Genomic DNA, 14748 nt, shown 5'->3' with positions numbered 1-14748 from the left:
CATTTTATCTTAAACATGAGTGCTTGCAAAGTCTAGATCAGAAAACTTAAGCGTCAGTTGGAAAAGAATTTTGTCTTTTAGCCCAAGATCATCCAAGTCTTCTCTCCCCTTGTCGTCTTTCGAGGCCATCTTGGGTGCATAAGATTAGGATCCAAAATCTTGTCTTAGCTTTTTAGGAGGCCTGCTTGGGGATTTCATCACCCCTTGGGATGACCTCAACTCCAGCGTTCCGATGAAGTATAAAGATCGAAAGGTGAATCCAAAGACACCTCTCTTGGGATCAAAATTTTGTCACTCGGGCTAAGCCTCAAGGAACTTTATACCCTTGAGAAGTGAAAGAGGAGAAGTGGGTTACCGCTCCTCTCGGCTGTGTGACATCTTTTTGGTTTCATCTACGGATTTGGGCCTCATGTACCTTGCGTATATTGAGGACTCCCTAGCTAAACCAAATTTCATCCTTGTAGAAAGCTTCCTAGGATGTTGGTGTATTTGACGTGCTTGCTCAAAACTTTTGTCTGCTTTTTTTTTCATAGCTTTTGAATGAATGTTTGCCAATTTCGGTCGAAATCCCAGAAAAGTAGAAATCTCCTAGCTCAAGGCATACTTAGCGTAGTCACTGCCTTATCAGAAAATCATCCAAGCTCCCTCGCTACAACCGAATCTATCTAGTTCTTTGCCTTAGAACAATCCCAAATCCAAAGTTCATCCAAATCATCCCCCTAGCCAGCTAGCAACCCAATCAAGGATTGTAAGCTATCAGGTTTATTATACCTAATACTCTCTAGCAATTGTAATAGAAAGGAAATCCTATGTTGATAGGTTAGCTTAACAACTATTTTGTAGATCCTTTAAACAGGTGATTAAATCCTTTAATAGGGTAACACTTCATGTAAAGTGTTTTTAAATCCTTTAACCAGGTCACTATTGATATAGTGTAAAGCCTTTAATAGGGCAGGAATTTAATAGGGCAAGCCATCAGAAGTGGTCAAACATTATTGCTGTAGTAATTTTGTGGGTATCATCCCCACCCAAGTTTTACCTTCTTATTCCTGGAGGGTTTCTGGGCTACCAAAATCTCAAGTGTTATGTGATGGTACATGTTTTTTTTTCATGGTTGTTTGATATGTTTACATGCATGCAATTTACTTTCAGTTAAAAGTTTTAATGGTTAAAGTGCAATACTTCTAATTCAACCCCCCACCCCCCCTTCTCAGAAGAATTCTTCCTATTTGAATATTCCAACATTAAATTGATTCTAGAGGAAGATAATTTAGAAGGAGTCATAAGGATGATACAAATGAGTTTTGTAACCTATTCAAAAGATGGAAGTTGCTGATAGAGGGACAGATTTCAATACAAGGCATTATTTTCCTTTTGGTATTTTGTTGGTCTTACTATTTTAACCAAGTCAGTTTGGTTGATCAGTTTGGTTTGCCATCAATGCCAAAGATGGAGATTGTTGAATATTGTTTTGTCATTGATTTCAAACCTACTATTTTCTAGTAAGACAACTACTTATATGATTTAAGTACTATCACTTATTTGATTGATAAAGAGGATTTGATCAAAAGATGTAACAATAGCACCTAGAGGAAAAGTTGAGTTATAATATGTAAAGGAGTACAAGAATCAGTTAGGTTAGTGATAACATGATGTATTGATAATCTTCTTAAGGTTAAAAAGCCTAATTACACTAAGCAAGTATAGAAGAACAAGTTAAACAAAAAAAAATTGTCAAGCTTGTGTTCGCTCTTGATTTAACAATTTTGCGAATAACCAAGAAACCAAATAAATGCATCTAAGGCTAGAAACTTCCTATGACAGATACACTAGACTATAGTCTTGGGCAAAGTATAAGGCATAACTCCTTCTTCACTTCAAGCTCTGCTAGACCTAGGTGAGTGAACCTCAGATCCAATTAATATGGTACCAGTGCAAAACATATTCTTGAATCTATTCAAAGCAGATGCAACCCCATTAATCTCCTAATAACTAATGCAATAACCCAGATCTATAGTAGCTAAATGCAAATCTATGAAATTTACAAGTTGAGTGAGGGTTAATTCCTTTTAGCCCACTACAAAACATGAAAAACTAAACTGATTTGATTAAAATATTTTGAATTCAAAAAAACCCCTAATATGCAGTAGCATGAACAAGTGATCTTGAAAACGATCAGTGCCTTATCTATTGGGCAATTCCATGAATTAATCACATACATATAGATATCTGAGACATATTTGTAACTTCATCTATACGATTTATCCATTCACCTTGTGAATAGACATCCATGTTCAATCTTAATCTCATTTTTACATGATATCCTTCTCAAGAAACTTGCAACCCTGTTGATTTCCTGAAGCATTTACATAACTCCTTGAGGCATAAGCAACAATAAAACAACATAAAGCCTTAAGGGAATGCAACTATGATCTAAGCTCTTTGTTCAAAGATTATAAAACATTGAAAATTCACTAAGATTGGAGACAAGAATCAGAATGAAACTAATGAAATTCTTGCTCCTTTGTATTCATTTCCTTTAAACAATACAATCAAATGCATGCAATCAAAACATGAGAACACCTAACATATCAGAACTTGTTGTATTATCCTTCCTACTAATGTTCATACAAGAGAATTGTGTTGAAACATATGTGGTATCATAGTATGAGAATACATCAAAATTGGATCCAAAACATGGTATCACAGCAGTGAGTGGTTTTTTCTCCAAAAACTAGAACCTCTACAATGAAAAAGAAAGAGATTGATATAGGAAGAAGGAATTCCTGGATCTGCTTTGCATCCAACATCTATCCACTTGGAATTCCATCTCCTATAACTGAAAACCTCTTTCTACCCTCTCTCTTCTAATCTGATTTGTTTTCATCATTACATTGTAACTAATTTTGAAATATCTTATGTTTAATGATGAAATCCTTTACTTGCCAAAATATCTGATTTGCCTTATGAAATGCTGGTGAAATTTTGATTTTTTACTAAATTGAAAGTGGTTAAATTCATCACAAACTACATTTTCACTGTCTTTTACTCATATTCAGGTCATTTCCATGCTAGAAATTAGTTCTAAACTTCATCACCTAAATATAGTTGCAAGTCAAGAGTTTGAAAGAAAACCTTGAATAACTCGAACAAACTATCTCATGTGCAAAAACTAACCTTAGAATTAGAAAGTTCATTAGCTTCTGGTTTCGACAATATATAACATCGCTATGTTAGCCTCTCAAAAACCCCCTAATATCAGTTCGAAAAATACCCCCTACTATAACTATCAGGTCTGTTTGCAACTTTGAATTTAAATTTTTTTTTTTTAAATAAAACTTCTAAAGTTAAAAAATTAGAAAAAACCCCCTTTTGAATTTAAAATTCTCAATGTGCATTTAGCATATTTGGAAAAATGATAAAAATTTGATATTTTAAACATTTTCATTTTCCCTTTATTCTTGCATTTCAAGGTCAACTGAAGAGGCACCACATGGCGGCCTCTAATTGGTCGCTCTATCTGCATCATCCACCATGTCGACACCATTGAGACTCATTGACATGTGTCAACTACCCACATTCTCGCACTTTTTGTCCTTCACGCAACTCCCTCTTGTGGGCATGTGCCAACCACACAATCTGGCCACATAGCGAAATCCTGGCACATCTCATCACATCAGCTCACATGCATCTTCATCCAAATTTTGCTTATGTTAGATCCAGCTATCAACTCAATCAAGGCACCCAACACGAGCTCAATGGCTTCAAAAAACCTCTTTTCTTGAGACATTTCAATATGCATGTGAAATTGCATTTAAACACATGAAAAAGACCTCACATAGTGAATGTGGGATAATGGCCTTTAATGGATTTTTCCCTTTTTCCTTCTCTTGAGCCTGGCTTCATTTAATTGGCATTGGTTGATTCCTTTCAATTCCCTACACCCCTCTTTTATTTGTTTTATGCATGAATTGCTTTTATTTTCATGCGGCCTTGGCACTTTGTTTTCTTGCAACTATCTGAAATTCCTGCCACTTTTCTATTTAGCATTGACCTATGTTCTTTTGATTGTTGCTTTCCATGTGCAGGGTTCTTTATTTTCATCATCCTTGAACCGTCTACTCTCATAGTTTAAATATGATGTCCTAGATGAATACACTATCATATGGTAGTCACTATGCTTTAACCTTCCTAGTGATTCTATCAAACTAGATTCATGAACAACTCGAGGAGAAATTCTCCTTGGACTACCTGAGCACACAAAAGGTCTCCTATAGTTAGAATCTTTGTAATGGCTTGTATCTCTTCTATGATACATAGGAGACTTCAGCCTCTCCATCCTGGCCTCAGATCTTAGCAAAGGATATCTACTCTGCCTTCTGATTGTTGTTCCTTGATCAATGACTACACCAGCCCTTCCCCTTGGTGGGGACCTAAGTAATGGTGATCATGTTCTTGACATTGAATGAGACTCTGTGTGTGAATGAGACATTCAAGGAAATCTCCTTCCTGGAGGAGGTGAAAAGCTTCCATTCCTTTCTCTCAACCGATGGTCCATTGTCTTGCATGACGAATCACCAATTGAATGATCCCACTTGCCATGTCCAAATGAAGGGTCTCGATATTGCTCTTGACTAACATGGCCACCATCATCAGTTTGCATTGTGATGGTCTAATCTCTACTGGCATTCAACCCTACCTTAGACAACATAGCACCACTTCCCATGCTCATCTGCATTCCAAAATCTAGGCTCTCCCCAATATCCATTCCAGATCCCCTTTCCCATCAATGTACTATGGCCTCTTTGACCATGAACACCTCCTTGAGTAATCTTTGTTATAGTACCATCACTAGAAACAAGAAAACCACTGCTTTCAACCTTGGCAGCAGAAAATGCAACAACATTTGCAAAATGAGGGGAGTATCTGGCTTCTATCTCTAATGCATGCTCTCTGCTATTTGAAATGGCATGATCTCCTTTCTTTCCATGTGTAGGGTCCTTGCTAACGTGGGCAACTTCCTTGTATATTGTCAAGCAATTTGTGTAGTCTTGCATAAGTTGCCCCTTTGGTCAACGTAGAAACTCTAATGCTGAATGTATATCCTCCTCTTTTAGTATGTTGTGGCCTACTCTCAAGGACATTATTTGATTCCCCAAAGTGGGCTCTTTGCACCTCCCTTTGGCCTATAATTTGAGCTTTGCAATGGAGACCCCCATATTGCACACATGGCAAGGCTCCACACAAGGATGTCATTCCTCTATCAGTGCAATTCTGGAGACTTCTTGTATTAAAAGTTGCACTTTTCTTGTCTTGAAACTTTGCTTTAATTACCTTCATATAGAAAGTAGAAAAACTTCATCTTTTCCTCTTGCTAATGTTCTAAAAGACACTAATTTTTTCTCATAAGGAGTTGAGAAACATTAATTCAAACACCATCTTTTCCATTATAAGTTTCCCCTTCCTTTATATTTCAATGCATAAGCACTCCTTCACGCCCATCTGACTTCTCGAATGAGATGTTCACATGTGGATTCCATAATTGTTTGAGATATTGCAAGCAATCACCTATGTTTAAATTCCTTCAATTCCCACTATTTTATTGATATGGTGTAATCAGTCAAGCCCCAAAGTGGGCAAGCCTAAAAAAAAATTCATTTTCGAACAACTGATAAGCAAACTGTTCCATCGACATCCTCAAACTGACTAAAAACCCAAATGATTATAGAATCATCATTTAAAATTTATCTTGATTCATTTTCGCACTACTATGAAATTTTTGTTAGGAGGCCTGTTCCCTGGCCTTAAAAAAAATTGATTCACACATCTGATCAAGCCCCGAAACTCAGACACACTGATTCTCTGTTCCACATACTTTCCCCCTGTCAAATCTTGTCTCATGACGAATTTCCAATCAAAAGATATTCGCTGTCAAAGTTGACCACTTAAAAACACCTACAAATAAACATCTCAAAAAACAATAAATTGGATTCAGATTTGGCTTTGAAAATTGGGCAAATGAACACATGGGGAAATGAAAACTAGAGCATTGGTTCTCTATCATGAGGTGAATATGAATCTGTGATTTGGGCTCATGATGAATAACTGGGCACAAATGGCAAGTGGTCAAAGTGGGCTACTTGGATTTTGTAGATTGAAACAATGGCAGAAAGGTAGTTTTTTCAAATGGAAATGACCTAGAAAAGTGTGCAAACAGATTCTTCATGACTTGAAAACTGGCAGACTTGAAGAATTTTCTTAGTACTACACAGTGGTATAATCCATTCAATCTATCCAATCATGGATTTTGAATTATGACATCACAAACAAGGGTACTAATCAATCTGCAAATGCTGACACCAGTTAAACTTTAGAAATTTCGTTTGGAATCACATTTGAAAACTAATCAAATGGATTCATCATGAGGTGAAACTTTAAACATAACAAGTCTCTGACATCTACCATGCAATGCAAAAGGAAATTTAGCATTTTGGTCAACTGGTCAAAAGTTATTATAGGTCAAACAGGGCTTCCCAAAATTATGTGCAATGTGCATTAGCCTGAAAATAGTAAATGACCAACTTTGATGGATTCAAAACCTAGTCAAACAGACTTGAAATGACTCAAAATTTGAAAAATAGGTTCTCAAGTATGGACACTAAACATTCCCAAAGTGGAAAATCATGAAGCATTTTTGGGTGCAAGATATTTAGTTGCAAACATGGCTTCCTATCATTGTTTGACACTTCGGTGAAAAAGCAGAATTGACAATTGCTCAAAACAAGACTTCACGGAATGGCTCAGAATGACAATTTAACTTCATGGAACATGTGGACCTACTAAATGGAAGGTGTTAGAAACATCAAACACCTCTTATACTTCAAATGGGTAGCCAGGTACACAGGCATCAAAAGGCATTTATAGGGCTTAAATTCTCAATGGTACTCAAAATCAAGGCTGCAATTTTGAGCACCAATAGTGGCTTTGTCTGGGGATGCATGCCCCTTGTAGGCATGGCAAGGATTTAGATCTCTAGAAGAAGCAAACCACACAACTGACAACAAAAAATTTCTCTCTTGAACAGCTTTATTGAAAACAGGGAAACAACTACTCCTACTATGTACAAACGATGGACTCGGGCCATCGAAAAGTTTTCAAAACTTCTTACCTCTATCAAAAACATGATTCTCATCTGCACTTTAATGAGGTAAACTAAAAATTTATTTCTCATCAATTCCACCAATCAGATTAACATCTTGAAACAAAACACTTGGCAAAACTGAATTCACATCTTCATTCTCATAGTGCATGTGCAAATCATCATTAAACTCTTCATCTTGCTCACTATGAAAATATGAATCAGCATGATCATAACTACTGATATCAAACTGAAACTGGTCATCACTAACTGACTCATGAACACCTTCAACCGGAAACACAAATGTTTGATATTCTACTTCATTCAACAAGTTACATGGATCAAATTGTAACTCACCTTGTGCATCCAGATATAAAGAAAATGTAAAATTTTATTTCTCCTAATTTGCAACATCAAAACTCCATAAATTAGACTGAACATACGCTGCATTTTCTTCATATTTCAATAAGTGATTAGATACCAGATTACAATAATCATCATGAAATTGTGTTCTCATAATATGTTGATCCGTATCAATTTCTTCTTCAAATAACTCACTATAATAAACCATTTCATTATTACTACTTTCCTCATCACATGAGCAATCTAAATGTATCTCAGTCTTATGAAAATAAGAAAACAATGAACAAGCAATAGACCTTATCTCTACATCTTCATTCTCAACATAGAAGTCGTCATGTGCATTGATACACAGATTGCCATCACCTACACCTCCCAAAATCGATATAGCATATTCTAAAACTATATCCTCTTTAGCATCAAATTTAGGGGAAATGACTTCATTATATGGAATTGAAAAATGTGGAAAAGCATAAGCATCCTTAGATAGATTAGCATACTTTTCAAAATCATGAGCCAACAAATCAGAAATCTCATCAATGCTTAACAAGACTTCACTACTAATTTCTTTTCCTTGGCTTTGATCATTATCTGGATAGCTTGACACATTTGTAACAATAGATTTGTTAGTAATATTTTTTGAAAAATCAACATTTTGATCATCACATAGATCTTCTTTAGACAATACCTTAACAACTGGTATCGTAACACATTCACATTCATTACTAGAAGAAAGACTATTACTACTATTACACTTTTCCTCTTCTTGACAATCATCATCATAAATAGATGAATCCACATTACGCATATTGTCAAATTGCTAATTAATGTCCTCTAATTAATAAAACTGAGACTCCTCATATTCATTATCACTTTCAATGAACTCATTGCATTCACTAATATTAGACTCATTAGCTTTCAAAGCACTTTCAACCTCCATGATAAAATCTTGGATTTCACAAATCTTATCTGATCTTGACTTGGCTGGCCAATCAACCGAATGTGGCATAAAAACTTTTAGGAGTACCACTAGCCATGAAGACTCCTTAGGTCTAAAAAACTCAACAAGATACATAACTATTGATTTAAACTTCATGTAAGTTTGAAATCCATTAAGACCCTTAATATCACCAATCGTATTTCTTAACATTAAGACAATCTTATCATGAATCTTTCTTTTCAATCTAGCAATATTTGCACGAACACTTTTAGGAGTTTGCACATCATTTTTAGACCTAGACTCAAAATCCATCTTTCAAAATTTTAAAAATCTACCTCTATTTTCTTAGTGCTGAAACCACTAGATGGAGGCAACCATTTTTAACAACCTTTGACTTCCATGAAAAGAAAACATGAAAACCAAAATACCTTAAGTGCTGATGCTAAACTTTGATCTGCTGATTTGGCATAGGTGCAAGACTAAAAATCCTTTACACCACTTATCAAACTTTGTAGAGCCACCCCCTCTTTGCAAGAGGAATAAAATAATCACTACTGTGATTCACCTTTTACACTTTAATTTCTTATAAAAATAGATTGTAAATAGCACTTTAAAACTTATCAAGAATTTAAAATTCCTTTCCAAGAAACTATCAAAAGCTTTAGATCTGCCCATACAACTGAAAGTCCTTCAAAATTTTGCAATGAAATCAACTAGGAACAAACTAGTATAGAGATTTGAGAGTCGCCACTCACTCATGTGAGAGATAAACTATAATTCGTCACTTGAAAAATCTAAACCAGACCTTCAATGTAGGAGAAACTTGCAGATCATTATCATCTTGAAAAGAAACTACACTTCATAAATTAATTCTTCACTCTGAACTTTCTCAATAGCACTTGCAAACTGAATTAATTGAAGATAGACCTATAACAGTCATAGAATACAATTTGTATCCAATTTTACAACATACTGTTGTCCATAAATAAAGCTTGACTAAGGATCACAAAATTCAGCAAGGATATGGAAAACACCTCACAACCCTCCTGTTGTAGCAAATCCTTCCTATTGTATTGAATCTTCTTTAAATTCTCAAGGTTTTTCTATCATACAGATTCAATACAATCCCTAGTAGAGTCACCATTTTGTTGGCTCCTAATTTAACAATTTTGCAAATAACCAAGAAACCAAATAAATGCATATGAGGCTAGCAACTTCCTATGATAGATACACTAGACTACAGTCTTGGGCCAACTATAATGCATAACTCCTTCTTCACTTTAGGCTCTGCTAGACCTAGCGGGTGAACCTCAAATCCAATTAATATGGTGCCAGTACAAAACATATTCTTGAATCTATTCAAAGCATATGCAACCCCTTTAATCTCCTAATAACTCTTGCAATAACCCAGATCTATAGTAGCTAAATGCAAATCTATGAAATTCACAAGTTGAGTGAGGGTTAATTCCTTTTAGCCCAATACAAAACATGAAAAACTGAACTGATTTGATTAAAAAAAATTGAATTCAATAAAACCCCTAATATGCAGCAGCATGAACAAGTGATCCTGTAAACGATTAGTGCCTTATCTATTGGGCAATTCCATGAATTAATCACATACATATAGATATCTGAGACATATTTGTATCTTTAGATATACGATTTATCCATTCAACTTGTAAATAGACATCCATGTTCAATCTGAATCTCATTCTTACACGATATCCTTCTCAATAAACTTGCAACCCTGTTGATTTCTTGAAGCATTTACATAACTCCTTAAGTCATAAGCAACAATAAAACAACAAACAGCCTTAAGGGATTGCAACTATGACCTAAGCTCTTTGTTCAAAGATCATAAAACATTGAAAATTCACTGAGACTGGAGACGAGAATCAGAATGAAACTAATTAAATTCTTGCTCCTTTTTATTCATTTCCTTGAAACAATACAATCAAATGCATGCAATCGAAACATGAGATCACCTAACATAGCAGAACTTGTTGTATTATCCTTCCTACTATTGTTCATACAAGAGAATTGTGCTAAAAGATATGTGGTATCACAGTATGGGAATACATCAAAGCTAGATCCAAAACATGGTTTCACAACAGTGAGTAGTTTTTTCTCCAAAAAATGGAACCTCTACAATGAAAAAGAAAGAGATTGATAAAGGAAGAAGGAATTCTCGGATCTACTCTGCATCTGACATCTGTCCACTTGGAATTCCATCTCCTGCAACTGAAAACCTCTTTCTACCCTCTCTCTTCTGATCCGATTTGTTTTCATCATTACATTGTAACTGATTTTGAAATATCTTCTGTTTAATGATGAAATCCTTTGCTTGCCAAAATATCTAATTTGCCTTATGAAATGCTGGTGAAATTTTGAGTTTTTACTGATTTGAAAGTGGTTAAATTCATCTCAAACTACATTTTCACTGTCTTTTGCTCATATTTAGGTCATTTCCATGCTAGAAATCAGTTCTAAACTTTGTCACCTGAATATAGTTGCAAGTCAAGAGTCTGAGAGAAAACCTTGAATAACTCAAACAAACTGCTTCATGTGCAAAGACTAACCTCAGAATCAAAAAGTTTGTTCTCTCCTAGTTCTAGCGATATATAACATCGCTATGTTAGCCTCTCGAAAACCCCCTAATCTTAGTTCGAAAAATACCGCCTACTATAACTATCAGGTCTGTTTGCAACTTTGAATTTAAATTTTTTTTTTTTTTTTAAAAGTTCTAAAGTTAAAACTTTAGAAAAAAACCCCTTTTTAATTTAAAATTCTCAATGTGCATATAGCATATTTGTAAAAATGATATTTTCATTTTCCCTTTATCCTTGCATTTTGGGGTCAACTAACCGGGCACCATGTGTTGGCCTCTAATTGGTCACTCCATCTACATCATCCACCATGTCAGCGCCATCAAGACCCACTAACACGTGTCAACTACCTGCATTCCCACACTTTTTATCCTCTGCACAACTTTGTCTTGCGGGCATGCGCCAACCACACGATTTGGCCACGTGGCAGAATCCTGGCACATCTCGCCACATCAACTCACGTGCATCTTCATCCAAAATTTTCTTACATCAGATCCAGCTATCAAGTCGATCATAGGCCCCACACAAGCTTAGCAGCTTCAAAAAACCTCTTTTCTTGAGACATTTCAATATGCATGTGAAATTGCATTTAAACGCATGAAAAAGACCTCCCACGGTGAATGTGGGATAATGGCCTTTAATGGATTTTTCCCCTTTTCCTTCTCTTGAGCTTGGCTTCATTTAATTAGCGTTGTCTAATTCCTTTCAATTCCCTGCACCCCTCTTTTATTTGTTTTATGCATGAATTGCTTTTATTTTCATGCGGCCTTGGCACTCTATTTGCTTGCAACTGTCTACAATTCCTGCTGCTTTTCTATTTAGCGTTGACCTTTGTTCTTTTGATTGTTTCTTTTCATGCATAGGGTTCTTTATTTTCATCATGCTTGAACTATCTACTCTCACAGTTTAAATCTAATGTCCTAGATGAATACACTAACCCATGGTAGTCATTGTGCTTTAACCTTCCTGGCGATTCTATCAAACTAGATTCATGAACAACTCGAGGAGAAATTCTACTTGGACTACCTAAGCACACAAAAGTTCTCCTGTAGTCAGAATCTTTGTAATGGCTTGTATCTCTTCTATGATATGTAGGAGACTTCAACCTCTCCATCTTGGCCTCAGATCTTAGCACAGGAGATCTACTCCACCTTCTGATTGTTGGTCCTCAATCAATGAATGCACTAGCCCTTCCCCTTGGTGGGGACCTAAGCCATGGTGACCGTGTTATTGACCTTGAACGAGACTCTATGTGAGAACAAGACATTCAAGCCAATCTCTTTCCTAGAGGAGGTGAAAAACTTCCATTCCTTTCTCTCAACCGATGGTCCATTGTCCTGTGTGGGGAATCACCAATTGAATGATCCCACCTGCCATGTCTAAATGAAGGGTCTCGATATTGCTCTTGACTAACATGGCCACCACCATCAGTTCGCATTGTGATGGTCTGATTACTACTGGCATTCAACCCTGCCTCAAACATCATAGCACCACTTCTCATGCTCATCTACATTCCAAAATCTAGGCTATCCTCAATATCCATTCCAGATCCCCTTTCCCATCAATGTACTATGGCCTCTTTGACCATGACCACCTCCCTAAGTAATCTTTGTTACCGTACCATCACTAGCAACAAGAAAACCACTGCGTTCAACCTTGGCGGCAGAAAATGAAGCAGCATTTGCAGAACGAGGGGAGTATCCAGCTTCTATCTCTAATGCATGCTCTCTACTATTTGAAATGGTGTGATCTCCTTTCTTTCCATGTGCAGGGTCCTTGCTAACATTGGAAACTTCCTTGTATACTGTCAAGCAATTTGTGTAGTCTTGCATAAGCTACCCCTTTGGTCAACGTAGAAACTCTGACGTTGAATGTGTATCCTCCTCTTTTAGTATGTTGTGGCCTACTCTCAAGGATGTTATTTGATTCCCCAAAGTGGGCTCTTTGCACCTCCCTTTGGCCTACAGTTTGGGCTTTGCAATGGAGACCCCCAAATTGCACACGTGGCGAGGCTCAACACACGGATGCCATTCCTTTATCAGTGCAATTGTGGAGACTTCTTGTATTAAAAGTTGCACTTTGCTTGTTTTGAAACTTTTCTTTAATTACCTTCATATAGAAAGTAGAAAAACTTCATCTTTTCCTCTTGCAAATTTTCTAAAAGACACTAATTTCTTCTCATAAGGAGTTGAGAAACATTAATTCAAACACCACCTTTTGCATTATAAGTTTCCCCTTCCTTTATATTTCAATGCATAAGCACTCCTTCATGCCCATCTGACTTTCATAATGAGATGTCCACATGCGGATTCCATAATTGTTTGAGATATTGCAAGCAATCACCTATGTTTAAATGCCTTCAATTCCCACTATTTTATTAATATGGTGTAATCAGTTGGGCCCAACTAAAAAAAAAAATTGTTTTCAAACAACTAATAAGCAAACTATTCCATCTACATCCTCAAACTGACTGAAAACCCAAACGATTATAGAACCATCATTTAAAACTTATTTTAATTCATTTCAGCACTATTGTGAAATTTGTGTTAGGAAGCTTGTTGTCTAGCGTTTAAAAAATTGATTCACACATCTAATCAAGCCCTGAAACTTAGACGCACTCATTCTCTATTCCACATACTTTCCCCCTATCAAATCTCATCTCATGAGAAATTTCCAGTCAAAAGATATTCGCTGTCAAAGTTGACCACTTAAAAACACCTACAGATAAACATGTCAGAAAATAATAAACTAGGTTCGGATTTGGCTTTGAAAATTGGGCAAATGAACACATGGGGAAATGAAAACTGGGGCATTGGTTCTCTGTCATGAGGTGAGTATGAATCTATGATTTGGGCTTATGAAAAATAGCTGGGCTCAAATGGCGAGTGGTCAAAGAGGGCTACTTGGATTTTCCAGATTGAAACAATGGTAGAAAGGTAGTTTTTGCAAATGGAAATAACTTGGAAAAGTGTGCAAACAGATTCTTCATGACTTGAAAACTGGCACACTTGAAGAATTTTTAGAGTACTACACAGTGGTACAATGCATTCATTCTAGCCAATCATAGATTTTGAGTTATGACATCACGAACAAGGGTACTAATCAATCTACAAATGTTGACACCAGTAAAACTTTAGAAATTGCGTTTGGAATCACGTTTGAAAATTGATCAAACGAATTCTTCATGAGGTGAAACTTGAAACATAACAAGTCTCTGACATCTACCATGCAACGCAAAAGGAAATTTAGCATTTTGGTCAACTGGTCAAAAGTTATTATAGTTCAAACAGGGCTTCCCAAAATTATGTGCAAGGTGCATCAGCATGAAAACAATAAATGACCAACTTTGAGGGATTCAAAACCTAGTCAAACGGACTCGAAACAACTCAAAATCTGAAACATAGGTTCTTGAGTATGGACACTAAACATTACCAAATCAAAAAATCATGAAACATTTTTGGGTACAATATATTCAGTTGCAAACATGGCCTCCTATCGTTGTTTGACACTTGTGAAAAAGCAGAATTGACAATTGCTCAAAACAAGACTTCACGAAATGGATCAGAATGAAAATTTAACTTCATGGAACATGTGGACATGTTGAATGGAAGGTATTAGAAACATCAAATACCTCTTATACTTCAAATGGGCAGCCAGGTACACAGGCATCAAAAGGCATTTATAGGGCTTAAATTCTCAATGGT

This window comes from Cupressus sempervirens, chromosome 11 (assembly GCF_028749045.1).
Source record: "Cupressus sempervirens isolate cs-2001-9-10 chromosome 11, ASM2874904v1, whole genome shotgun sequence".
NCBI classification, from domain to species: domain Eukaryota; kingdom Viridiplantae; phylum Streptophyta; class Pinopsida; order Cupressales; family Cupressaceae; genus Cupressus; species Cupressus sempervirens.
The sequence above is the reverse complement of the archived record's forward strand: the minus strand, read 5'-3'. Positions refer to the sequence as shown.